Source organism: Spermophilus citellus, assembly GCF_964194105.1.
Source record: "Spermophilus citellus genome assembly, chromosome: 9".
NCBI lineage: Eukaryota > Metazoa > Chordata > Mammalia > Rodentia > Sciuridae > Spermophilus > Spermophilus citellus.
In genome coordinates this window covers 128441082-128466743 of record NC_138191.1, presented here as the reverse complement: position 1 = coordinate 128466743, position 25662 = coordinate 128441082, and the positions used below count along the sequence as shown (strand labels likewise).

Below are 25662 nucleotides of genomic sequence, written 5' to 3'. Positions count from 1 at the left end.
CCCCCTTCAGCCCACCTATTTCCCACCTGTTGGCCATGCCACCAAGCATTTCCTGGGCCTAGTCACTTATTCAGGAAGGAAAAGAAAACAAACCAAAAAAAAAAAGGATTAGGGGAAGAGAGCAGGAGAATAAAGGAAGCATAAAAAGGGCAGAACACTTGGCTTCCTGGGATACCAGCCATGGCCCCCTTCTCCCTCCTGGGAGAAGTCTGATACCCCCCCCCCCTTTTAAAATTTATTTTATTTTATTTATTTTATTTTTTTTAATATTTATTTTTTAGTTCTCGGTGGACACAATATCTTTGTTTGTATGTGGTGCTAAGGATCGAACCTGGGCCGCACACATGCCAGGCGAGCGCGCTACCGCTTGAGCCACATCCCCAGCCCCCCCTTTTTTTTAAACATTTTTATTTTTATTCATTTATTTTTTTTAAAGAGAGTGAGAGAGGAGAGAGAGAGAGAATTTTTAATATTTATTTTTTAGTTCTCGGCGGACACAACATCTTTGTTTGTATGTGGTGCTGAGGATCGAACCCGGGCCGCACGCATGCCAGGCGAACGCGCTACCGCTTGAGCCACATCCCCAGCCCATTTATTCATTTATTTTTGTGTGGTGCTGAGGATCAAACTCAGGGTCTCACACCTGCGAGGCAAGTGCTCTACCACTGAGCTACAGCCTCAGCCTCCCTTTTTAAAAATAAATCTTACTTTATATGCTCGCCTCAGTGTGCTTCTCTAATGTTCAAACTTCAACATGTGAGGGAGCAGGACCGGTCACTGATAAGCAGTGTCTCAGCTACCCACTGGAGCAAGGCAGCATCGGGCCCAGCCATGGCCCATCAGCATCAAAACAAGCCTGGGCTTCTGGATTCCCTCCTCCTTTATTCCTCCGCCTATGAAAAAATCCACTTCTACCTGAACTGCTGAGACTTTCTGTTTTTCCTAACTGTTCTGACTTACGATCCAACAAATACTTTTACAAACACAGAAGCACTGAACATGGTGTGTAGTCGGCTATCTGGGAAGCTGAGGCAGGATAATCACTCAAGCCTGGGAGTTTGGGGGCCAGCCTGGGCACCAGAGCAAGACCCCATCTCAAAAACAACACATAGGGGCTGGGGTTGGGGCTCAGTGGTAGAGCACTTACCTAGCATGTGTGAGGCACTGGGTTCCATTCTCAGCACTGCATGTTAATTAATTAATTAAACAAAGGTCCATCAAAAACGGATAAAAATAATTTTTTAAAAGACAAAAATAGGGCTGGGGATGTGGCTCAAGCGGTAGGGCGCTCGCCTGGCATGCGTGCGGCCCGGGTTCGATCCTCAGCACCACATACCAACAAAGATGTTGTGTCCGCCAAATACTAAAAAATAAATATTAAAATTCTCTCTCTCTCATTCTCTCTTTAAAAAAAAATAAATAAAAGACAAAAATAGGGCTAGGGTAGTGGTTCAGCAGTAGAGCGCTCTTCTAGCAGGCGTAAGGCCCTGGGTTCAATCCTCAACATCACATAAAAATAAATAAAGGTATTGTGTCCGACTATAGTTAAAAAAAAAAAAAAGACAAAAACAGCTGCGCACAATGTCGCATGCTGAGGCAGGAGGATCTTGAGTTCAAAGCCAGCCTCAGCAACAGCAAGGTACTAAGTAAGTCAGTGAGACCCTGTCTCTAAATAAAATAGGGCTAGGGATGTGGCTTGGTCAAATATCCTGAGTTCAATTCCTGGTACCAAAAAAATAAAATTAAAAAAAAATTAAAAAACAAAACCCAAAACCACATAGGTCCAGGTGCGGTGGTGCAGGCCGTTAATCCCAGGGATTTGGGAGGTGGAGGCAGAAAGATCAATGCCAGCCTTAGCAACCTAATGAGGCCCTAAGCAACTTAGCAAGTTGTTTCAAGAAAAGAAAAAGAAGGGCTGGGGATGTGGCTCAGCAACTCTGGGTTCAATCCGCAGGACCCCCTCCCCACAAACAAACAAAACAACCAAACCCACATAGAGATGTGTGCTGGGATTGGTCAGATAGCAAGAAATTTCAGGTAGAAATAGGTACAAGGAAGGAAAATAAAGCAAGGGAAAGATACAGGGAGGTTTGGGAGGGAGGATACGCGGTGGTCAGAGAAGGCCAGGGGATGAAGCGTGTTGGAAGTGAGAGCTGGTGTCACAGAGCCTTCCCCAGCTGGACCTTGAGCAAGACTAGCCATCAAAGGCACAGAGGAAACGGCCACAGTATCCTGAGGAGGGCTTTAGCACTGCCCATCTGAAGAGCTCCTGCCAGCTAGTGTGGCACTTCCCCATGAGCTGTGTAGGGCTGACCCAACTAGGCGCTGCCTCCGAACTGACCATAGAAAAGGTAGGACTTCGTAAGCCAGCCTGCGTGACCTAGGACAACTAAAGTTGGAAGGCTTGGACCAGCTGTTACTAAAGGCAGGGCGGGTCCTTGGCCTGGAACTGCCAATCAAAGATATTTTAGGGCAGTAGTGACAGCAGCATTGCAGAAGAAAGGACCAAGGATACCTTGCTTGTCAGCGGGAGCCCAGAGACAGCTGGTCCAAGGCAAAGGTTTCTCACCTGTGAGGCCAGCTTCATGGTGGTCTCATTAAGTTCTCATTCTCTAGAGTGTGCAGGGGGCTTTGTTTTTGTTTTTGCAGTCCTGGGGATTGAACCCAGGGGTCTCTACCACTGAGCCACCTTCCCAGCCCTTTTTATTTTTGAGGCAGGGACTCCCTGTGTTGCTTAGGACCTCACTAAGTTGCTGAGGCTGTCTTTAAAATTTAAAAGATTCCTGCCTCAGCCTTCCAAGTTGCGGGGATCACATGTGTGTGCCATTGTACCCGGAGACAACTGACTTCCAAATTTTGATCCTCCTGCCTTAGCCTGGCTTGCAGGGGTTTTTATCCCCATATTGCAAATAAGGAAACTGGAACAAAATGACTTACTTATGTTACATGGTAAGTCCTTGACTGAGTAAAGACCCAGTTTTTCCTGATTCCCCATCAAGTGCTCTCTCCCTAAAAAAGACCGTCAAGTGAACCCAGACACATTAGGGACAGACCTCTAGAAAGGTCACAAGTGGGGTGATTGGTGAGTACAAGAGGGGGTTTGAACTGATTGGTTTAGGCCACGAGGGGATGCTGAACTACATGGTTTCCCAACATGTTATCAACCACCATAAACTACTGGGGGTCATCTGGCAACCCAGGTATTTTCCCTGTCTCATGCTGATTGGTGTGGTTGCTAGGGGGGTTGCTAGGTGGGTTGCTATGGGTCCTCACCTAGCCTGAGTCAGGGACACCAGGTGTAGCAGATCTCTCCTGTTATTTGTAGATAAACAACTCAGCAGGGTGGGTATGTGCCTAGGAGTGCTCTGTGGTTCTTTCCAAGGACAAGGGTCACGCCCCCTTCCTTGGGCAGGCTTTTTTTTTTTTTTTTTTTTTTAAAGAGAGAGTGAGAAAGGAGAGAGAGAGAGAATTTTTAATATTTTATTTTTTAGTTCTCGGCGGACACAACATCTTTGTTGGTATGTGGTGCTGAGGATCGAACCCCGGGCCGCACGCATGCCAGGCGAGCGCGCTCCAGCTTGAGCCACATCTCCAGCCCCTTGGACAGGCTTTGCTCTGAGGTAGAGGCTGGTTTTTCAGCAACTCTTGGGAAGCTGAGGCAGGAGGATCACAATTTCAAGGCCAGCCTTAACATATTGGTGAGAGCCTCACCAATTTAGCAAGACCCTGTCTCAAAATTAAAAGGGCTGGAGCCAGGCATGGTGGCTCACACCTGTAATCCCAGCAGCTCAGGAGGCTGAGGCAGAAGGATGTAAAGTTCAAAGCCAGCCTCAACAACAGTGAGGCACTAAGCAACTCAGTGAGACCCTGTCTCTAAATAAAATACAAAAAAGGACTAGAGATGTGATTCAGTGGTAAAGTACCCCTGGATTTAATCCCCAGTACCAGAAAAAAAGAAAAATCAAAGAGTAATATTTCATGACATGTGAAAATTATAGAAAATTCAAAATTAAGTGTTCATAAAAATAAAGCTTTATTGGAGCACTTCCATACTCATCTGCTTACATAACATCTAGCTGTTTTGAGCTAAACTGGCAAAGCTGAGTCATTACCATGGACATAATACAGCCCACAAGGCCTTTTACAGAAACTCTGCTGAATCGGAGGCTACAGCAGAAGCTCCCATTGTATTGATGGAGAACTTAATGCAGAGATAGAGAAAACAATTGGCTGAGATCACAATGAACCAATAGCAGAAAAGAGAACTCAGGTTCCCTGATAAAGCTCTTTTCCCTTTACCATATAAAGGCAGATAAGCACAGGTTTCTTGTTTTCTCATGACAATGACTACTTTTGACCCTTATCTATGTATTATCTCTGCTCTGTTTCATACCTGTCTAATCTAGAAGTACAACCTCTTCATCCACACCCAAAATAGCATAGCAGGGGTATAGCTCAGTGGGAGCGTGAGAGGCCTTGGGTTTGATCCCTAGTACTGCAAAATAAATAAGAAATGTAAAAATAGACAATCCAAACTATAATCAATGTACTGTCCTGCCCTAATGGAAAAACGGAAATGATGCGGTCAAAAAAGCCTGAACTGCTTTTGGTGATGCCATAAGCATTCATGATAAGGTGAATCCTCCCCCCAGTGCTGGGGACTGAACCTAGGGCTGTGCACATGCCAGGCAGACACTCTGCCACTAAGCCGCAGAGCTACTACAGCCAGCCACTTCCCCTCATTTCTTTTGGAACAACTGCCAAAGGTAAATTTAAGTACAAAAAAATGCAGGCACTTAGACTGGAGCACAGAGGCCAGTCAGTGGGGAGAGCAAAGCACGCTCTTCAGGGCAGCCACACAGACATGTCAGTGTTTTCTGAGTGACAGGGGAAATGGAGGAAAGTCAGTTCTTACAGAGCCCAGGGGACACCCTTAAGTAGGTGAGTAGAACTGGGCTATGACCCACCTTCGTCCTTGTTCTGAGCAAACTGAAGAGTTTCAATTTCTTAAGTTTTGGGATGTTCAGTCATAAAATGGGGATAATAGGGCTTGTAGCCTAGTATCAGTGAGACATTTATAAAGTATAATTAATGTCTGCAAAGGGATTTGCCATCCTTGAGATTAAGCAGTACCCATGCAACATGCAAGACAGACTGGTGTTACTTTTGAGGGTGGTCACATTTTGTGGGTGTCACTCCTGTTGTTTACTGAGGCAGTAGGGGGGAAAGTAGGTCATGATCACGTGGCACAATATTTCAATGTGACCCAGAACTGGCTACAGGAAACTTGCACAGGCTGACTTCCATATCAGATGACGCAGAGAAATCTCACCGAGAACAAGTCCCCTGTGACGAAATGGTTAGCTTCATGAAGCACAGTCAGTCATGCCTACAAAAATCTGGTGGGGCTAATTAGGAAAACACACAGGACTTCCAGCTTTACAAGGAAGGGGACTGAGTCACATTACTCAGCAAAATCTTTCCTCGTCCTCAAGTCAGCTTCAGAGGTTTTCTGAGAACGGAGTGCTTTTTCTAATTAATCCCCAAAGCCCTGGTGCTGGGTGACAGCAGGATGAGGCAGAGGCCTCCCTGAGCATCCCCACACTGCAACACTGAAGCACACAGGAATCCCACGGAGCTCCTAAGGTCTAATCCTACATTTAATCCTACATCATTCCACTGAATCCTCTTCTATGACTTGGCTAATTATGTGATATCTTAATCTCCAGCAATTATGATGAAAAATGTGAAAATGATGCCGTGGCTTGATTCACTTCTCCTTACAGATACTCCTTCAAGAAGAAAGATAAGGAAGGGCTTCTCGAAGGAAGAAAACCTCAGCTGATGGGAAACTGCCTTCAAGCTTCACCAAGCAAAGACATTGCTTTAGCTCCTGGAATACAGAAGGAAATGGAAATGTACTGAATTTCCCAGTTATTTTTTAAGTCTTATTTTTTTCATTTTTAAATGCATCTTTTAGGGGCTGGGGATGTGGCTCAAGCGGTAGCGGGCTCGCCTGGCATGCGTGCGGCCCGGGTTTGATCCTCAGCACCACATACCAACAAAGATGTTGTGTCCGCCGAGAACTAAAAAATAAATATCAAAAATTCTCTCTCTCTCTCTCTCTCTTTAAAAATAAATAAATAAATAAATGCATCTTTTAGTTGGAGATGGGCCCAATGCCTTTATTAATTTATTTTTATGTGGTGCTGAGGATTGAACCCAGTGTCCCACACGTTTAGGTGAGAATTTTACCACTGAGCCACAACCCCAGCTCCTTAATTTATTTACTTATATGTCATGCTGAGAATTGAACCCAGTGCCTCACACATGCTAGGCAAGCACTCTACCACTGAGCCACAACCCTGGCCCCTCCTAGTTATTTTTATCAGTCAGAACTTTGGTCCAGGGCTGGGGATAGAGCTCAGCTGGTAGAACACTGGCCTCACATGCACAAGGCCCTGGGTTCAATCCCTAGCACCACAAAAACATACTGAAAGGGTAAAGTTTCTAAGCTGGAAAGCTTGAATTAAAATGTAAAAGATTAGGTATTATTAAGTTCCTCTGTTACACCCAGATTCCTGAGATAGTTAAGACAACGCCCTACTGGCCAGTCAGCCTAGGGCCCTGTGCAGTTTGTCACAGAGCCCGACACAATCAGTTTGAATGTGTACCCAGTTTAGAAGTGACCAATCACCCCTGCCCAGCCTGTTCCCGCCAATGAATGGACTAATCATGTATCAGAGTTGTTGTTCAATTTTCCCTCGCCTCATGATGATTTGTTCTGATGTATGCAAAGCCCCCCACCCTCTCCAAAAAGTGTACTTAAGCTCTGCTTGACCTCTGCTCTGGGCTGCTCTCCCTTCTTGAGTGAGCACGGAGCCCCAGCGCGCTGGAATGGATCCCCAATAAATCCCCCTTGCCATTGCATGGAGCTATTCTCGTGTGGTCTCTCCTTCTCCGACGTTTCGCCGGACCCTTACAATACAACCCCCCAAAAAATTCTGGTCCAAACAAATCCTATAAATATTTGAGAAGATCATATAGCTACATCATGAAAATAAACAGTACAACAGATGTTGGGTATGACCAATTGGGAAGGAATTAGGAATTCTCAGCAGAAACACCCATACATTTAAAACATCATTCTGTTACCTAAAAGAGTAAATGCATAGCCCCAATACTACATTTGCTTTGGAAATTATAATCTATTTTATTTATTTATTAGTACTAGGGATTGAACTATAATCTATTTAAAAAAATTAAAAAGAGCTGGGTATGGTGGCACATGCCTATAATCCCACCAACTCAGGAGGCCAAGAGAGGAGGATTTCAAGTTCCAGGCCAGTCTGGGCACTTTAGTGAAACCTTGTTTCAAAATAAAAATAAAGGGCTGAGGTTGTGGCTCAGTGGTAGAGCGCTCACCTAGCACATAGGAGGCACTGGGTTCGATCCTCAGCACCACCTAAAAATAAACAAATAAATAAATAAACGTATTGTGCTGGGCAGGGATGTGGCTCAAGTGGTAGCGTGCTCGCCTGGCATGCGTGCGGCCCGGGTTCGATTCTCAGTACCACATACAAACAAAGATATTGTGTCTGCCGAGAACTAAAAAATAAATATTAAAAATTCTCTCTCTCTCTCTCTCTCTCCTCTCTCACTCTCTCTTTAAAAAAAAAAAAAAAAAAAGAAAAGAAAAATAAAAAGTGCTAGTGATGAAGCTCAAGGGCAGAATATTTGCCTAGCACCATAAGGCCCCGGATTTGATCCCCCAAAAAATGGGGAAAAAAAAGGGAAAATGAAAAAGAAAGAAATAACATAACCCCCAAGTGCCCAGCATTATAAATGTCATTTAGAACTTAATTTATGACATTCACATAAGACAGACTTAGATGGTTTTCTGGCCTTTGTATACTTTTGTCAATTTTGTAAGTTTATGTGGCTTATAGGTGCAGGGAAAGCAAGGAATGAGAGAGGGGTAAGCGAGAAATGAAAGACAGAGAAGCAGAGATCCACACGAGAGTGAATTTGTCAGATCTGACAAATAAAGGCCATCTCTCTATAGGAGAGAGAGGCAACACAGGCTGGGGTTCTGGGACTTTTATGGGGGAGGCTCAGGAATCAGAGCCAGGGAGGTCCTAACTCGGTGGTTAAGGGTTGGGTTGGTTTGAAGGAATGGTGAGTGTTTCTCAGAAATGTCCTGGGGCAGGGCTGGGGATGTGCCTCAAGCAGTAGTGCGCTCACCTGACATGCGTGCGGCCCGGGTTCGATCCTCAGCACCACATACAAACAAAGATGTTGTGTCCGCTGAAAACTAAAAAAATAATAAATATTAAAAAAATTCTCTCTCTTAAAAAAAAAATGTCCTGGGGCAGGACAGTGAAACAAATGACCATCCAGGGGCTGGGGACATAGCTCAGTTGGTAGAGTGCTTGACTTGTATGCACAAGGCCTTGGGTTCAATCCCCAGCACCACTAAAAAATAAACAAAATAAAATGGCCATCCAGATCTAAGCAAGGACCTTGTGAAGTATCATATGCCACCCTCAAGTTTCAAATTAATTCATGGATCTTTAGGTCTTGGCATATCTAAGTAAAAAAACAAAAATTAAAAAAAAAAAAACCCTCAATGGCCTTTATCTCCATTCTAACATAAATAGTTTAGTTCAGTTTTTTTTTTTTTTTTTTGGTACCAGGGATAGAACCCTGGGGCACTCAACCACCGAGCCACATCATCATCCTTCTTTTGTATTTTATTTAGAGACAAGGTCTTAGTGAATTGCTTAGGGCCTCCCTAAGTTGCTGAGGCAAACTTTGGACTTGCAACCCTCCTGTGCAGCCGCAGTCTGGCTGGGCACAAATAACCGAGCCGCCACAAAACCTTGTAGGTTCAAACAGCAACTCTTTATTCCCGAACTCTCACCAGCACTCCACACACACTCCCTCCACAGGGCTCTGCTTCAGCGCCAATTCTCCCGGAACCCCCGAGAGAACTCAAGGGGAACTCCAAAGTAGTGGGCACGCGAGGCAGCAGGATCCGCCCTAATCCCGGAGCTGCCCTATTGCTGGTCAGCAGGGTCCATATACAACTCAATACACAGCCCGTTTCAATCCAGCATCATCCAGTCACAGCAATTATAACTTAATTATCATCATCTTAAAGGCTTGCTGGAGTCATCTCTTAACCACTCCTTCTGGCAAAATGCCATGTGCCATCCCTACTCGGCTGTGGCCTTCAACACTGCACCTGGCAAACGGTTCAGATTTAAATAGTATTCTTAAGATTGTAAAACACTTTTACACTTATAATCTCATTTCATTGGATCCTTGTGGAGAGCTGGGAAGGGTGACACATGCCTGTGATCCCAGCGGCTCAGGAAGCTGAGGCAGGAGGATTGCAAGTTCAAAGCCAGTCTCAGGTGGCTGGGGTGTGGCTCAGCAGTAAAGCACTTGCCTCCCATGTGTGAGGCACTGGGTTCAATCCTCAGCACCACATAAAAGTAAATAAACAAGGGGCCGGAGATGTGGCTCAAGTGGTAGCATCCTCACCTGGGATGCGTGCGGCCCGGGTTCGATCCTCAGCACCACATACAAACAAAGATGTTGTGTCCGCTGAGAACTAAAAGAAAGTATATATTAAAAAAATTCTCTCTCTTTAAAAAAAAATTTAAAAAGTAAATTAAAAAAAAATATAAGATACTGCATCCATGTACAAGTGAAAAAAAAAAAAGCCAGTCTCAGCAATATAGCCATATCCTGTCTCTAAGTAAAATATAAAAAGGGCTTAAGTAGTTAAGCACCCCTGAGTTCAACCCAGTGTACCAAAACAAAAAAAACTTGTAGGGTAATTTGGCATATACAGTATAGTTGATTCACTTCTAAAATTAATCCATAGAATATTTATTAAGCAAGTGTTTGCCAGGCACTGGTCTATATGATGAGCACTCAGTGGAAAGTAAAATACACTAAGCAAGGCTCTGCCAAAAACATTTATGTAACTTGCCCAGGAAAACAGACTGAGAATCCAAATCATTTTTACTGGTGTATTGTGCCTAGCTGAAGTTGGAAAAATTAAGCACAGATAATTATCTCAACTCTCTCTCCTGGTGAATTATTGGCACTCTTGCATGGACTGGCTCAGCCACTGTCTTCACACAGTCTTCCAGGCCTTTCCCAAAGGCAGCTGTGTATACTCTTATCTAAAGCCAATGCCTTCACATCCGCAGCCCCTTTCTTCTTAAGATAACAGGTCTTCTAGCCAATGCTATCCATTCTTTCCCACTCACACTGATTTCCTACTCTATCAGTAATGTTGTGCAAAAGTATTGTAATATTTTCTACATGAAAAGCAAACAATGAGCCAGGCATGGTAGCGCACACCTGTAATGCCAGTGGCTTAGGAGACTAAGGCAGGAGGATCATGAGTTCAAAGCCAGCCTCAGCAATGGCAAGGTGCTTAGCAACTCAGTGACACCCTGTCTCTTAATAAAATACAAAATAGGGCTGGGGATGTAACTCAGTGGTCAGGAGCCCCTGAGTTCAATCCTAGGTACCAAAAAAAAAAAAAAAAAAAAAAAAAAAGCAAACATCTAAGGAGGCTAAGGTCGATCACAAGTTCAAGGTCATCCTCAGCAATTCAGCAAGACACTTAGCGAGACCGGACCCCCTCTAAAAATAAATAATAAAAAGGTCTGGGGACATGGTCCAGTGGTTATTCAGTGGTTAAGTACCCATGGGTTCAACCCCTGGCACTTTTTTATAAAAAAGCAAAAAGCAAACAAGCTTTCCCATGGACCATGGGTGCCAGGGGTGAAAATGTGTAGGCTCAGCCAACAGTCTTGAGGACCCAGGTCTCAGGGTGGGGCAACCTGAGCTCTCCATGTTAAACTGCTAGTGAATTCCAGTGTGAAACCACAGAAAACCTGGAAATGTATTCCCAATGCCACTCACACAGACGGAACGCTCTCTAGGAGGACCTTCTGCAACTCTGTACTGAAGTTCAAAGCTTCCTATCTGAAGCGAGATGTGGGGGTGCACTCCTATAGTCCGGGTGGCGTCAGAGGCAGAGGACTGCAGGCTTCTCGCAAATCTGAGGCTGGTCTCAGAAATTTAGCGAGACTCTGTCTCAAAATAAAAAAATAAAAGGGCTGGGATGTGGCCAAGTGGTTGAGTATCCTTGGGTTCAATCCTCACTGCCCAATAAATAAATAAACAGACTGGGGTGCAGCTTGGTGACAGGCTGCTCACTGCTCACCTGAGAGGCCTTTAGGGATTATTATTCTCCAGAAGGAGTTAGTGCACCCGATTGTTCCATTACGTTCAAAGGAAGCCATTGGTGACCATGAGGGTGTACACATCAGAAGGCAGGGCAAAGCTGGCTCTGTGGCATCTCTAAGCATAGCCCTGGCTGGCTAAATCATCTCAGACTGCTGGTGAGTGCTGACTGTTACAAAATTCCAGAAAAATCTTTGACCAAATTCTAAGTTCAGAATTTGCAGGTTTTATAGGAAGTACTATTGTTTTCCAAAGAAAACGTGTATTATTCATGTCATTGTGGAGCTATGAGTCCATATCCTGAGAGCAACAACTCCTCCAGCCTTCCAGCCTAGCTCTTGTACTGAGGCAGCACTCCATTTTTTTTTTTTTTTTTTTTTGAGACAGTGTCTTATTATGTTGCCCAGGCAGCCTCTGAACTCCTGGGTTTACCTGGTCCTCCTGCCTCAGTCTCAAGAGTAGCTGGTACTACAGGTGTGCACCATGATGCCTGGCTTATTGCAGGAACATTCTGAAACTGAAGAGACTTCCCAGTATGATAGCTGTGGCATCTTCCTCTCCAGGCCTTACTGCTAGACTTTTCCAGAGGTTAGATTCACTGACAGTCTTTCTTCAATTCATTCCAATTAACTTTTTGCCCCACCAAAAGCCGTTGTCAAGATCACCAATGACCTCCTCATTGCTAAATACAACTCTCTATTCTCAGGCACCTTAATGTCTGCAGCACTCCATAGCTGGACATTTGTTCCTCCTTGTATTCTTCAATTGAATGTGTGGATACCACGGGTTCTCCTCCTAACTGGTTTCTCCTCAGTAGGCTTTGAAAATACCTGTCTTCTCAAAACCTCTTAGTGTGAAGTGTGCCAGGGCTTCCTTGATATTCTTTCTTTCTTTGCCTAGATCAGTGATCTCATCAGTTTCCAGGTTTCAAGCTTGCTTAAAAGTTGGCAACTTGGCTGGGGTTGTAGCCCAGTGGTGGAGCCCTTGCCTTGCACATTCAATCCTCAGAACCACATAAAAATACATGAATAAAATAAGGGTACTGTGTCCATCTACAACCAAAAAAAAAAAAAAAAAAAAAAATTGGCAAGTCTCTAACACACACACTTGTACTGCACCATGATGGGAGGGTCAGTGACAGCATTATGACAGTGGTCCCATAGGGTTATACTGCCTGAAGCTATCTTAGTTTGTGTAAGTACACTCTATGATGTTCTTGTAAGGAAGAAATTATCTAGCAACACATCCCCATTGTTAAGAGAAGTGTGACTTGTGTGTATATTTAGGCATAGGTGCACATGTAATATATTTCATACGTAACATATATGAAAACACATAGATCCAAAACTTACTTCAGAAATCAAGACCCATATACCCATATAAGACTTCCAGTTGATTGTTTTGTTTTTTGTGCTGGGGATCTAACCCAGGGCCTTGTGCATGCAAGGCAAGCACTCTACTGCCGCAGTCTTGGCTGGGCACAGAATCACGAGCCAATCAAGCAGGAACAAAACTTTATTTTGAAAAAGCCGCTAACACTCTCAGCGCCAGCAAGTCAAAAACCGGTCCTCCCACGAGGGTGTCCGACCGGAACCGCCCCGTCTCCTCCCACCTCCTCCGGAATTCCCTCCTACTATCCTTCCCCAACCAATGGGAACTCTCCAGCAGTCCCGTAAAGTCCCGTAACTTGAGTCCGGTAGCAGGCCAAGGTGAACAGCGGGAGTCCAGTTTGCATATGAATGTAAATTTTAACATAATCATCTCAGTGGCTAGCTGGCGTCACTTTACAACCAAAGGTGCCATACATCGTATATATGCTTGTGGCTCCTAGCATCTGCCCCCTTCTGTTTAATTAAGCAACAAGCAATGTGGCTAGGGACCGTGCCTGGTAGGTTGTCCAATTTAACATATGGTTCTTACCCGTCATGGGAGAACTGACCTTTAGGCGTCAGCTTCCTGTCTTAGGTTGAATCCACTGTAATCAGAGCAACCCGTCGCTGACTACCGGTCCAGCATTCAGCCATGCTTGTGGATAGGCCTATGCACCAGTGGGGGGGTGAGGTTCTTGCCTCACCTCTGTTGGCCCCCAAATTTAGCCTTGGTGCCAGTGGGGGGGTGAGGTTCTTTGCCTCACCTCTGTTGGCCCCCAAATTTAGACCATCACTAGTAGAAGGGAGGAGGATACAGAAATGCCACGACACCAAGCCAATTGACGGCTCCTTTGGAAAAATTGCGTCACTGGTGACACCATCAGCAAAGATATGCCAGTATTACCACAATAAACATGGGGTGAGCTGGCAAGGAAATTGCATCACTGGTGACACCATCAGCAAAAATATGCCAGCAGTACCACAATTCGGTGCACCAGATGATATTTCACAATGTATGCAACTGATATATAGTCCAGGCAAGTTCTGCAAGCAGTTCAAATTGGAGGAGTCTATCAATATGTCCATATCCTCCCAAAGTAAATCAAGTCCTTGATAGCATTACTTGTTGAGTTATATTCATTGATGCATCAGTTTATACAGTTTACTGTGATAGCTATCATAGAAGCTGTAGTTTGGTTTTATCTCAGTCTTCACTGGAATTGGGATGGAGATGGAAATTCTGGCAATGATGGTAAAGAGACATTATCCTGAACAGAATTATTAAATATAATAAAAAGAAAAGGTGAAAGTAAACAAACAGATCTGTTAAACTCCTTTAAAAACAATCCTGAACAGCCGTTTACCAAATTTAAATTAGTAAACAAACAGATCTGTTAACCATCTTTAACAACAATCATAAACAGCTGTTCACCTAATTTAAATTAAACCATATAAATCACGTGAATAAAGAAAAAATTCGGATCCATTTTTTCATGAGCGCTCCTCATATAAGAAATATGGACATACACACATACAGACATACAACACAAAACAGAAGTGTGCACACAACATACAACACATAAGACAATAGTAAATAAAGGCCTTGTAACTATACTTAGGTGAAATCTCCATTGCAATGTTTAAAAACTCCACAGTCAAAAAAAAAAAAAATAAATAAATAAATAAATAAATAAATAAATAAAAAATAAAACACAGTCAAAAAATAAAACTGATCAGAAAAACATTAACCTAGGTTTGTATGAGCTCAAAAATAAAATAGAACTTTATGATGTGGAAAAATGCAATAATAAAATAGATACTGAAAAAAAAAAAACCTTGGTTAATCACTGTCGCAGATGTAAGAATAGCCAAGCTGGAGCTCTGGATGTCAGCTGTTATGGATTTGAGTCAAATCATCTTCTTTTTCTGTAGAAATTGTTTTAGTTAATCTCTCTGGAATCCAAATCGGTTGCTGTTCATCCTGTGGGAAAACACAGACAGCGCCCCGATTCCAGACTATCACTGGATCCGGGCCTTTCCATTGTCCTGTTAGAATATCTTTCCAAAGTACCTTAGGCTTATGTACATTTTTGGGGTACAAATGTCTTTCCGCAGCACTAAGTCCCGATGAATCTAAATTTAAAAAGTTTAGAGTAAAAAGGGTTATTTTAAGTTTATCTTTGGGGGATATATACCCCTTTCCAATTCCCTCCTTTTGTTTTAATAAGTACATTTTAATAGTTTGATGAGCTCTTTCAACTATGCCTTGTCCTTGTGGATTGTATGGAATTCCTGTTATGTGAGTAATACCAAATGATGAGCAAAATTGTTTAAAAGAGGAGGAAGTATAACCAGGACCGTTGTCCGTTTTTAACTGTTTTGGAACGCCCACAGTGGCAAAATTTTGTAAGCAATGAGCTATAACATCTTTAGTTTTTTCTCCGGCATGAAGGGAGCCCATCAAAAATCCGGAAGAGGTATCAACTGTAACATGTAAATATTTTAATTTTCCAAATTCTGGCAAGTGTGTGACGTCCATCTGCCAAATATGGTTAGGTATTAGTCCTCTAGGATTGACTCCAAGATTAACTTGTGGTAAAAATGTCACACAATTTTGACATTGTTTTATTATATGTCTGGCCTGTTCTTTAGTTATTTTAAAACGCTTTTGTAAAGTATTAGCATTGACATGGAACCTTTTATGAAAATTTATAGCTTCTTCTATTGTGGAGAAAATATGTATGTCATGTGTAGATTTATCTGCTAGTTCATTGCCCATACTAAGGGCTCCAGGCAATCCTGTATGTGCCCTGATATGACCTATGAAGAATGGATCTTTTCGGTCCCAGATTAGACTTTGTATAGCGGAAAACAAAGAGAAAACAGTAGAGGAAGGGGAAATCCTACCAGCATCTTCAAGGGAATTAATAGCATTAACTACATACTGACTATCAGAAAATAAATTAAATACAGAATCTTTAAACATCATAAAAGCTTGTAATACTGCATTAAGCTCTACCTTTTGAGCTGATTGTTTGGGTACTAAAAATGTAAAAGTTTGATCAGGAGTAACTACTGCTGCTGTACCATTGTTTGACCCATCAGTGAATATATTTGGAGCATTTATGATAGGGGTTTTTCTTGTCATTTTTGGAAAAACTACAGGATGCTTAGACCAAAAAGACAACAAAGGATTAGATGGTAAGTGATTATCAAATGAAACACTAGTTTTACACAGGATTATTGCCCAAGTATTTAACTCATTAGCTAACTCATCAATTTGATCCATAGTATATGGAGTAATAATTTTATTGGGAGAAATCCCAAACACTCCCTTAGCTGCTTTTATTCCTTTGAGTATTAATTGTCCTACAGCCTCAGGATATCTAGTAAGAATAGTGTTAGGGGAATAAGATAAATGTATCCACAATAATGGACCTTCTTGCCAAAATACTCCTGTAGGAATATTTTTTGTTGGTAGTACAATAAATAATAAAGGCAAACTTATATCAATTCTATCCAAATGCATATTTTCCATATATGTTTCAATGATTTTTAATACTTTTCTTGCTTCAGGCGTTAACATGCGGGGTGAATTTGGATCTGATGGACCTTTTAGAATATCAAATAAAGGTCCTAACTCTCCTGTTGGTATGCCTAGATAAGGCCTTATCCAATTTATGTCTCCCAATAACTTTTGAAAGTCATTAAGTGATTTGAGTTGATCTACTCGTATTTGAATTTTTGGTGGACGGACCATGGTTGAGGATAATAGAACTCCTAAATAATTAATTGGAAGATTTAATTGTACTTTATCTATTGCTATCTCTAGATTATAGTTTTTCAATAAGTTTGTAAGTGTGGCATAACATTCTAGTAATGTGTTTTTATCTTTATGTGCCAGTAACACATCATCCATATAGTGAAATATTTGTAGTTCAGGATTTTGGTTTCTAAGTGGCTGGATTGCTTTATTAACATAAATTTGACACATAGTTGGGCTGTTAGCCATCCCTTGAGGGAGTACTTTCCATTCATATCTCTGATCAGGACCTTCATGATTCAGTGCAGGGATAGTAAATGCAAAATGTGGACTATCCTCGGGATGAATTGGAATTGAAAAGAAACAATCTTTAATATCTATAACTAAAACATGCCAGGTTTTTGGTAAAGCAGACAATTGAGGAATCCCTGATTGAGCAGGTCCCATAATAACCATCTCATTATTAATGGCTCTTAAATCTTGTAATAATCTCCATTTACCAGATTTCTTTTTAATGACAAAAATGGGAGTATTATAGGGGGATACGGAAGGTTGTATATGTCCTTCCGCTAACTGTTGTCTGACCAAGTCATGGGCTACTTGTATCTTTTCTTTAGTCAAGGGCCACTGAGGAACCCACACTGGTCTTTCTGATTTCCAAGTAATTTTGATTGTCTCAGTGGCCCTTTCTGAAAACCCAATTCATGTCTATTTATTTCTTGATCTATTTGAATAGGTGCTGTCATACCTTGTTCTTGTTCTCTTAATCTTTTTTCTTTCCTAAAGCCTTGTTTAGCCCTAGTAGTGGGCGCGTTAGGATTGATGTTATTTGTTAATGTCAATCCTAATTGATCTAGGACATCTCGTCCCCATAAATTTACAGGAAGATGATCCAATACATAGGGCTGTATAGTTCCTTCACATCCTTCAGGATCCCTCCAATCTAATACCATAGCACTTCTATGGGGATTTGTTGCCACTCCTAGGCCTCGAAGCGTTTGAGTGGCTTGTTGTAATGGCCAATGTTTTGGCCATTCTTGACGAGATATGATGCTGAGGTCAGCTCCTGTGTCCAGCAGCCCATTAAAGTCATGTCCTTGAATTTTTAATTTTAGCATTGGGCGAGAATCTAAATTTAAAGACAGCATAGCCCAATCTACACCTGTGGAGCCTAATCCCTTGGAACCTCTTTCTACATTACAACTGGAAAATTTATCATGCAGGCTGGGTATTATTAATAACTGTGCTATTCTATCTCCTGGTGAAATTACTGATATACCTCTTGGAGAACTAGCTATAATTTTTATTTCACCTTCATAATCGGGATCAATTACCCCAGGACTTATCATAAGTCCTTTTAGTGTAGAAGAACTGCGTCCCAATAATAAGCCTACTGTTCCCTGGGGAAGAGGTCCTTTTACTCCTGTGGGAATGATTTGAATTCCCATCTCTGGGGTTAGTACTGCTCTGGCAGAGGCGCAGATGTCCAGCCCTGCGCTCCCTCTAGTTTGTCTGATGAGGGATTTAATGGATAATGCGTCCTGGGCACTACCTTGATGGGGCTGTTGGGTTCCTCCATTGCCCCATATATTTGTGGTTTGGGGCCCCGGGGCATTGGGCCCTCTAGTCCGTTTTTTGGCAATGGAGCTTGATACCTTTCTCCACGATATCGTGGGTAAACACTTGGTCCTTGTCCGTTTTTTGATAACGGAATACCCTCTATGGTGGTTTGAGAACGGCATTCATTAGCCCAATGTCTCCCTCTACGGCATCGTGGGCAAATACCTGGTATTCTATTCCTTTGATATCCAGCTTTGTTAAACCCTCCTCTTATGGGGCAACTCCTTTTAAAATGTCCTGTTTGATTACAATTATAGCATGTTCTTGGCCTGGCATCTAAAGCCTGTTGTACTGCTGCTAAGACTTGCCCCTGTTCATTAATGTCTCTACATAATTTAATATATGTGTTTAAATCCTCATGTCTCCATGGTCTAATGACCTCTCTGCAGCAACGATTTGCTTGGTCATAAGCCAGTTGTTTTATAAATGGCATTACCTGTTCTGTATTTCCAAATATCCTAGAGGCTGACTGAATAAGTCTATCTACAAATTCAGCATAAGGTTCATTAGTTCCTTGTATTACCTTAGATAATTGACCTTGTAAGTCTCCATGCCCCTGTAAAGTTTTCCATGCCCTAACTGCATCTACAGCAATTTGTGCGTACACACCAGGGTCATATTCAATTTGTTGTCTTTGACCCTCATAAGGTCCCTTCCCCAAAAGCATGTCCATATTTCTTTGAGGGTACCCAGCTTCTGCATTTCGCCTAGCTGTCTCCATGCAAAATTCCTCATTGGCAACCTTCCATAACAAATATTGTCCTCCGTTTAGCACAGATCGACACATGTTAGCCCAATCTGCTGGTGTCATGTCCAAGTTGGTAACAGATTCAACCATGCTTATTGTGAAGGGAGCTTGCGGCCCATAGGTCGTTACAGCCTCCTTTAATTGCTTTATTGTTTTGAAATCTAAAGCACGGTGAATTCGTTGCCCTCCTGCCTGCTCAAGTACAGGGCATGCTAATCTTTGGGGTCCTGCCTCAGAATTCCGTCCATCAACTACGGTAGTTGAGGGCCGCTCAGCGGTAGATGGAGCTGTTGGCTGAGTTACGCCCTCTGGTGATAGAACGGAGTTGGTAGCAACCTCCTGTTGTAATTCTCCACCTGATGGCTGCTTGTCCTCTAAGCTTGCTTTCTTTAAATTCTCCTCTGTCTGACTAGCTTGAGAGACCTTCTCTTTTGCTTGACCTAGCGTTTTTTCTACCATAGTCTGGACCTCTAACAATTTACTTAACAGTTTTTCGGTTTGTTTTTTATTGGATTCTAATCTACTATAACCTAACCCAATAAGGTAGGATAAAACAAAGCCGAAGCAGAATGAAACAAAGACGGAGCAGACAATGGTTGTATCAATTTTCTCTTTCTCAGGGCTGAATAACTTCAAACCTTGAGCCAACCATTTTTTCCAGTTCGCCTGAGAAAATTCTAGGGCTAGGGAGCTCGAAATGAAAACAAAATAAATCAAAACAAGAACACATTGTTTTCTGAGAAGGTCATCCATCCTGTCGCCTTCCCTCAGGGGCGAGCAATTTACTCACCTCTAAGCTTCAGGCGTTCCCCGTACGGGCCGCCAAATGCCGCAGTCTTGGCTGGGCACAGAATCACGAGCCAATCAAGCAGGAACAAAACTTTATTTTGAAAAAGCCGCTAACACTCTCAGCGCCAGCAAGTCAAAAACCGGTCCTCCCACGAGGGTGTCCGACCGGAACCGCCCCGTCTCCTCCCACCTCCTCCGGAATTCCCTCCTACTATCCTTCCCCAACCAATGGGAACTCTCCAGCAGTCCCGTAAAGTCCCGTAACTTGAGTCCGGTAGCAGGCCAAGGTGAACAGCGGGAGTCCAGTTTGCATATGAATGTAAATTTTAACATAATCATCTCAGTGGCTAGCTGGCGTCACTTTACAACCAAAGGTGCCATACATCGTATATATGCTTGTGGCTCCTAGCACTCTACCAACTGAGCTATATCCCCAGCCCCTGAGACCTCCACTTGAACATCTAATAAACATCTCATGGGCTGGGGATGTGGCTCAAGCGGTAGCGCGCTCGGGTTTGATCCTCAGCACCACATACCAACAAAGATGTTGTGTCCGCCGAGAACTAAAAAATAATAAATATTAAAAAATTCTCTCTCTCTCTCCTCTTTCACTCTCTCTTAAAAAAAAAAAAAATCTCATATTGAAAATACTGAAATTTACTCCTGTAGTTTTCAAAATTTCTTTATCCAGTCTTCCTGAATTGCAAATCTCTAGTTGAGGTCAGCTTGGACAATTTACCAAGACCCTATCTCAAAACAAAAAATAAAGAAGGCTGAGGATGTAGCTCAGAGGTAGACTGTCCCAGGTTCAATCCCCAATACTACAAGGGGTGGAGGGATTGCAGAAAAAAATCCCAGGGTCTTGCTAGGCAAGCACTCTCCCAGTGAGCTCCATCCTCAGCCTATACTTCCCCTCTGTATTTTTCTAGCATTTACCAGTCCTATTTTTAAATTTTCTTATTATATTTTTCTGCCACTGCCTCTTTCCACCCTCCACCAAAACAAGCTCCATAAGAACAAAGATTTTTGTCTTGTTTTTAGTCAGTGATATATTCTAAGCATCAGGAGTTGCATCTAGTACTTAATTGATGCTTACTATAAGGATAACTGAATTAAAATCCTGACTTTATAGTAGTTAAGTAGGCCATTAAATCATGATGCCAGAATGATCAATCTATAGATTCCATATAATCTGCAGAGTTGTCAGAACAGAATTTTATTTTAGGAATGACCTTTTCTACTTCAACAGGACAAACAAATGTTGGATGTTTTAGGAGGTTTTTTTTTTTTTTTTTTTTTTTTTACTTTTATAAATGTTTCTTTTTTTTCTGAGAAGCAAACTGTTGGCAGCAAGATTTTGTTCCTTCAGATTCAATACTTCTGAAGCGTAGGGAAGCATTTTACAACCAAATATCCAAACATTTTTGCCTCAAAGGGGAAAAAAACCTATTACAGTATGTGGGAGTGCTAAGTGCTGCCAAAAATATTTTGAAGGACTTCCCAAATTACTAAAGTCTCTAAAAGAGCTCATTTATCTTTACCAGGAAAAGGTTATTATTATTGTTATTGTTTTAACTTACGTCAAAATTTGGCATGAAAGGCTGTACTTTCCTGGAACAATGGACAGAGAAGCTTAGTGTTTCTATTGTTCAGAAGAAAAGCACACAAATTTCACCAAATGCAAAAAAAAAAAAAAAAAAAAAAATCCAAAGATATGAGCCAAAGGGGCCCTAGCTAATACCATTTCTATTTTTCACTGGTCGTCTCAGGGAACTTGGTAGAACCAAAGATTACCTACTCACAAAATGGGGTACAAATTAATTCAGACACCTCAGTTTAGAACAAAAAACAAATATTAAAGGGACAACGAATTCAATTGGCTATTCTGGAATTCACTAGTTCTGTCTGGCTGGATTAAACTCAAGTGAGATCTAGGACTACATATACAAAGGCCTTTTCACCCCTGGGGCAGATCATGAGATTGTGGTGATTCAAAAGCATTGTTCAGCAATGTTCAGGCTTTCTGGCTTAAAAGCTGAAAAATGTTTTAAGGACAATACTATGATAGGAGAGAAGGTTATCCCTGTACTTTTGTTCAACTATTTGTTGTGCAAACATTTGCCATAGGTCATAGGAAAACGTCAACAATGAAAATACCAACTACTCTAAGAAAATACAAATCAGCAATTTGTGTTAAAAAATTTTTTTTGGGGGGGGGGGTGCTAGGAGATTGAACCCAGGGGCACTTTATCACTGAGCTACATCCCCAGCCCTTTATTTATTTTGAAACAGGGTCTCCATAAGTTGCCCAAGCTGGTCTTGAACTCCATCCTCCTGCCTCAGCCTCCCTAGCTATGTCATCACACCTGGCTGTGTTGAATAATGGTCAAAGATATGGCAAATACATGTTTCATAAATAAAAACAAATTGTAGGAATTAGAATTGCTTAAACAGGACCTTTGGGTCTATATGAAGTACTGGGCAATTGTTTTTTGAACTTCTACTTCCAGCTTATTATTCTGCCTATATTATTTCCCTTTAAAACTAATATTTTAATGCACTTTCACTTTGGATGTACAGAAAAAACAAAATAGCACTAAACACCTAACATGTTTTTTAGAAATCAATGCAAAAAGCAAGCATTTAAAAATATTTAGACTAAAAAAAAAAAAAAGAGAAAAATAAAAAAGAAATAAATAAAAATATTTAGACTCTATGGGGCTGGGGATGTGGCTCAAGCGGTAGCGCGCTTGCCTGCCATGCGTGCGTCCCGGGTTCGATCCTCAGCACCACATACCAACAAAGATGTTGTGTCCGCCGATAACTAAAAAATAAATATTAAAAATTCTCTCTAAAAAAAATTAAAAATATTTAGACTCTTAAGATATGGCACAAAATTTAAAGCTCTATGCAATGCTCCCACTCACAATGGAACAGAATCTGGAATCTAAAAGCCCTGAGATATTTCTTCCATCTGGAAGCCATCAAATCCTGACCGGTTCCCTCAGCAACAACGTTTTTGACCTTTTCATCCTGTCATTATGAGCTTTACCCTCCTATTACTGAAACAGATAACCAATCCCTGTAATTATACAGAGTAAGGAGGAGAAAAAAAAAACAAAAACCAAAGCCTCCTGTAGCTGAGACACCCATAGCTTTGAGACAGGAAGGACTGGCTCCTTCATGAACTCAGCCTCTTGTGAAGAAAAACAAAACTGTCATTCAACAACAAAAACCCTCGCACAAAAGCAAGGCTGGAAGACAAATTTAGCAGCCTCCTCTAGAATTTCCTGGCTTTGTTGATTGGAGCCACACGTTAACACTAAAAGCACCAGGACCCACACTTGAATATTTCCCCTGAAACGAGAGACAATAGCTCTTTCAGGATTTTAAAGGGTGCTGGCGCAGCACGGAGCGTGGAGCGTATCAGGCCCGCCCGCGTCCACACAATCTCGGGGCTCAGGACTGTCCCGCCGCGGCCCCGACAGGCGCTGCGCGCAGAGCGCCCCCTCCCGCAGCGGGGGCAGCGCGAGCCCGGCCGGCCAATCAGAGGCCAGCGCGGCGCCCCGCCCGCCGCGCCCCCGGACACCGCCCCGCGCCTGCTCTTTCTTCCCAGAGGGCAACCTCCCGGTTACACGGGGTGAGCCCCTCCGTCAGGTGTTGCGGCGGCCGCGCGCTGCGGTCGGCTAGGCGCAGCGCGCCACTGGCGCGAGCTCCAGGGAGCCTTCCCACGGTTGCGTGCTAAGCCTCCCCGCGCAGAACGTGTCCCTTCCAGCCTGCACGGGTGGGGCGCACATCCCACGTTCCAGGCGCTCGGGGCGCGCACTCGCAGCCCGCCTCCCAGGCGTCGCGACCGGGGGGAAGAACAAAGGGGCCGCCCGGCCCCGCCCCTGCCGCGGGCCGCGCGAAATGGCGGCCGCACCACAAAATGGCAGCCGGCCGGGCCAAAGGCGGCTGTGCCGACCCCTCCCCGCGCCAACGCTGCCATGGGAGCCCTGGCCACGGGCACGCCTGCCCTCCCCACGCCGCGTCCGCAGGCCTGGCCTGCGTTCTGGAGAGCGGTATCGCCCGGGCCCCTCTCCCAGCGTGTGCACACCCGCAGCTCCCCCAAGTGAATCAGGGGCAAGGGGCCATCAGAGCCGCGGAAGCGGGGCAGTTAGCTCAGCTCCAAAGTCAGGACTCCTCGGCCCGCTGGGCCCTAACGCAAGGGCCGCTCCAAGGCAGCCCCGCAGGCCCGACCTCCTTCCGCCTCGCAAGCGTCCCTAGCGCGCGCTGTCCGCGCGGGCAGGGGGAGAAGCGCGGCCGCCGTCCCCGCGCTTTTTCCCCTGCTGTGGGTGTCTCGGTAGGCTTGGGTTCTGCTTTGGCCGTGGCTGGACCGGTGGAAGAAGGGCGGTGGCGGTGTGCTTTTTCGCTTTTTTCCAGAAAACGCTTGTTTCCCATCCCTCCGCTTTCCCCGAGGTTCCGTCTTTCCAGAAACTTCTCTGGGAAACGCAACAAAAAGCCGCAGGCGCTGCAGCCGCTGCCTCCGTCCCTGCGCATGCGCGACAGGCCTGGAGGAAAGCGCGGAGCACGCCCAAGTGTGAGAGTGGGACGTGCGCGCGCGCTAGCCTACGGGAGCAGATCTCACAATGAAGGGAACAGGTCTCCCCTCCCCCAACATTCCGTCCTTGCGCATGCGTGTTGGGACGACTTTTTGGCCTCTGACGGGAGACTGGGGGCGGATAGTTCTCCCGAATGCTCCGGCCGTGGCCCCGCGCGCATGCGCACGAAGCCCTCCGGCTCGCGCTGTTTTCCGCGCTACCTGTGGTGGCGTGTTTGACGTGAAGTGTGTGGGAGCAGTTCTCTTGTTCCTTACTCTTTGTTTCCTCAACCCGGATTCGCGGAATCTGTACCCCTCGAGGGGATACTGGTTGAAGGGTGCTGGTTTTGTACTACGGTGTTCTGGAGATCGGCCCTGCCTCTGCCCGGGGTCTCGGGCTGGCCTCCCACTCCTGCCCACGCAGTGTTTGGAAAGGCAGCGGGCTGCCCGGATGCAGTGTATGGAGTGTGATGGGGCCTCTAGTCCCTGGCTGAGGGGCGGGCTGGTGCCCGGAGCGCCTGCTCCCAAAGGTGTCCTCGGGTCGGGGAGCGGCCGGGCTGTTAGGCAGCGGGCTGGCCGCTGGGTCGGTGGCCTGCGGGCGCTGAGCGAGGGCCTGGGCGTGCAGCTCCTGCTCCCTCTGAAGATCGGCCTTGGGCAGTGGTCACTGGAGTGACCCGCGTTTCCTTTAGGAGGGTGGTGGGAATTGCTATCAGAGTTGTAAAAAGACAAGCCAAAAAGGAACCCCAGCCTTCCCGTCACGCAGTCCCCTTCCGTCAGCCCCGAGTTTGCAATGCTAGCGTCCCCCGGCGGGGGTCGAGGCGGCCACCTCGCCACCTGCACGCCTTGGCTTCCCCTGCGGAGTGCTGCCGCCCTGGACTCCGGGCTGGTGACGCACCATCAGTCCTCCAGATGCGGTGGTGAAGAGGGGAGCGTGCTCGGGAGGAGGCCCGCGGGCAGTGGCAAGCTGGCGACCGAGAGTCGCGGGTCTGCGGCTGGTAAGCGGGCAGGCGGCAACCGGCCCGCAGGTGCTGTGCGCCCTTGACCGCGGTGCGCCCGAGGTCAGCTCCGGGCAGCGCTCTGGGCGGAGCCCCGCAAAGGGAGACGTGTCTTTCTGGTGGGAACTGCGAGGTGGTGCCCGGTTCCTACCGGAACTCCTGCTGTTGAGCTGCAAGCCACAGAACTCTTCCCTGCCTGCGCCTGTCATTTGAGCCTTGGAAACACCAGGGTCAAATGTGCTTGAACTCGCAGAATTTCTGTTTTAGACTCCGGGTCTTCAGAAATCAGAATCTCTTTCTTTCTTTTAATTTTTTTTCTTAGTTGTTGATAGATCTTTATTATTTATTTATACCTGGTGCTGAGAATCGAACCCAGTGCCTCACACATGCCAGGCAAGTGGGCTACCACTGAGCCACAGTCCCAGCCCAAGAAACCAGAATTTCTACAGTAAGGATGACACCAAGAAGAGAGTTTTTAGTGTGTGAGTTTTATATTTAAAATAGACTTTTTTTTTTTTTTTGGC

The 25662-nt window shown here is 44.5% G+C and overlaps 1 long non-coding RNA gene across 2 annotated transcripts; it reads right to left on the bottom strand.

Moving 5' to 3' along the window:
• Nucleotides 1–5714: 5714 nt before the first annotated feature.
• Nucleotides 5715–25416, bottom strand: LOC308656188. 2 transcript variants are annotated; one of them, XR_014023621.1, is made up of 6 exons: nucleotides 23661–25416; nucleotides 10951–12326; nucleotides 9550–9619; nucleotides 8245–8314; nucleotides 7426–7465; nucleotides 5715–5893 (listed from the first exon to the last, which is right to left on the bottom strand). It is a non-coding gene; the product is annotated as an uncharacterized lncRNA (long non-coding RNA). The 2 variants fall into 2 exon arrangements; XR_014023622.1 differs by lacking the exon at nucleotides 7426–7465 and having other exon boundaries at nucleotides 23661–25415.
• Between the last annotated feature and the right edge of the window lie 246 nt (nucleotides 25417–25662).